The sequence below is a fragment of the Musa acuminata genome, unplaced genomic scaffold (assembly GCF_036884655.1).
Source record: "Musa acuminata AAA Group cultivar baxijiao unplaced genomic scaffold, Cavendish_Baxijiao_AAA HiC_scaffold_717, whole genome shotgun sequence".
Classification (NCBI taxonomy): Eukaryota; Viridiplantae; Streptophyta; class Magnoliopsida; order Zingiberales; family Musaceae; genus Musa; species Musa acuminata.
This window is the reverse complement of record NW_027020948.1, coordinates 62,501-65,000: the sequence shown is the minus strand read 5'-3', so window position 1 is coordinate 65,000 and position 2,500 is coordinate 62,501.

Here is a 2,500-nt window from a genome sequence, read left to right as displayed (position 1 = left end):
CCTCTCAGCACCCTGGAACCCCCCGGGTGGCACAGGGCTGGATGGGGCTTTCGTATAGCAGGGACGGTGCTGCCTCTCGCTTCGCTCGCTGTTCGCTCGCTCGCCGCTCGCTCGCTCAGCCAAAAATGGCCAGTTTTGGCCCGTTTTGGCCAGTTTTTGGCCTGTTTTTGCGTTGCGCGGTGACCATCTTGAGCGGAGCAAAATGTCAGCCATCTCAGCACCCTGGAACCCCCCGGGTGCACAGGCTGGATGGGGCTTTCGTATAGCAGGGACGTGATGCCTCTCGCTCTCGCTCGCTGTCCGCCGCTCGCTGCTCGCTCGCGCAGCCAAAAATGCGCAGTTTTGGCCCGTTTTTGGGCCGTTTTGGCCTGTTTTTGGGCTGTTCTTGCGTCGCGCTGTGACCGTCGTGAGCGGAGCAAAATGTCAGCCATCTCAGCACCCTGGAACCCCCCGGGTGGCACAGGGCTGGATGGGGCTTTCGTATAGCAGGGACGGTGCTGCCTCTCGCTTCGCTCGCTGTCCGCCGCTCGCCGTCGCTCGCGCAGCCAAAAATGGCCAGTTTTGTCCCGTTTTGGGCCGTTTTGGGCCTGTTTTTTGGGCTGTTTCTTGCGTCGCGCGGTGACCGTCGTGAGCGGAGCAAAATGTCAGCCATCTCAGCACCCTGGAACCCCCCGGGTGGCACAGGGCTGGATGGGGCTTTCGTATAGCAGGGACGGTGCTGCCTCTCGCTTCGCTCGCTGTCCGCCGCTCGCCGCTCGCCTCGCGCAGCCAAAAATGGCCAGTTTTGGCCCGTTTTTGGGCCGTTTTGGCCAGTTTTTGGCCTGTTCTTGAGTCGCGCGGTGACAGTCGTGAGCGGAGCAAATGTCAGCCATCTCAGCACCCTGGAACCCCCCGGGTGGCACAGGGCTGGATGGGCTTTCGTTATAGCAGGGACGTGCTGCCTCTCGCTTCGCTCGCTGTTCGCCGCTCGCCGCTACGCTCGCAGCAGCCAAAAATGGCCAGTTTTGGCCCGTTTTGGCCAGTTTTTGGCCTGTTTTTGCGTGTGCGCGGTGACCATCTTGAGCGGAGCAAAATTGTCAGCCATCTCAGCACCACTGGAACCCCCCGGGTGCACAGGGCTGGATGGGGCTTTCGTATAGCAGGGACGGTGATGCCTCTCGCTTCGCTCACTGTCCGCCGCTCGCTGCTCGCTCGCGCAGCCAAAAATGCCAGTTTTGGCCCGTTTTTGGGCCGTTTTGGCCTGTTTTTGGCCTGTTCTTGCGTCGCGCGGTGACCGTCGTGAGCGGAGCAAAATGTCAGCCATCTCAGCACCCTGGAACCCCCCGGGTGGCACAGGGCTGGATGGGGCTTTCGTATAGCAGGGACGGTGCTGCCTCTCGCTTAGCTCGCTGTCCGCCGCTCGCCGCTCGCTTCGCAGCAGTAGCCAAAAATGGCCAGTTTTGTCCCCGTTTTTGGCCCGTTTTGGCCTGTTTTTGGGCTGTTCTTGCGTCGCGCGGTGACCGTCGTGAGCGGAGCAAAATGTCAGCCATCTCAGCACCCTGAACCCCCCGGGTGGCACAGGGCTGGATGGGGCTTTCGTATAGCAGGGATGGTGCTGCCTCTCGCTTCGCTCGTTGTCCGCCGCTCGCTCGCTCTCGCCGCAGCCAAAAATGGCCAGTTTTGGCCCGTTTTTGGGCCGTTTTGGCCAGTTTTTGGCCGTTTCTTGCGTCGCGCGGTGACCGTCGTGAGCGGAGCAAATTGTCAGCCATCTCACACCCTGGAACCCCCCGGGTGGCACAGGGCTGGATGGGGCTTTCGTATAGCAGGGACGGTGCTGCCTCTCGCTTCGCTCGCTGTCCCGCCGCTCGCACGCTCTCTCGCGCAGCCAAAAATGGCCAGTTTTTGGCCCGTTTTGGCCAGTTTTTGTGCCTGTTTTTGCGTTGCGCGGTGACCATCTTGAGCGGAGCAAAATGTCAGCCATCTCAGCACCCTGGAACCCCCCGGGTGGCACAGGGCTGGATGGGGCTTTCGTATAGCAGGGACGGTGATGCCTCTCGCTTCGCTCCGCTGTCCGCCGCTCGCTGCTCGCTTCGCAGCAGCCAAAAATGGCCAGTTTTGGCCCGTTTTTGGGCCGTTTTGGCCTGTTTTTGGGCTGTTCTTGCGTCGCGCGGTGACCGTCGTGAGCGGAGCAAAATGTCAAGCCATCTCAGCACCCTGGAACCCCCCCGGGTGGCACAGGGCTGGATGGGTCTTTCGTATAGCAGGGACGGTGCTGCCTCTCGCTTAGCTCGCTGTCCGCCGCTCTCCGCTCGCTCGCGCAGCCAAAAATGGCCAGTTTTGGCCCGTTTTTGGGCCGTTTTGGCCCTGTTTTTGGGCTGTTCTTGCGTCGCGCGGTGACCGTCGTGAGCGGAGCAAAATGTCAGCCATCTCAGCACTCCGGAACCCCCCGGGTGGCACAGGCTGGATGGGGCTTTCGTATAGCAGGGACGGTGCTGCCTCTCGCTTCGCTCGCTGTTCGCCG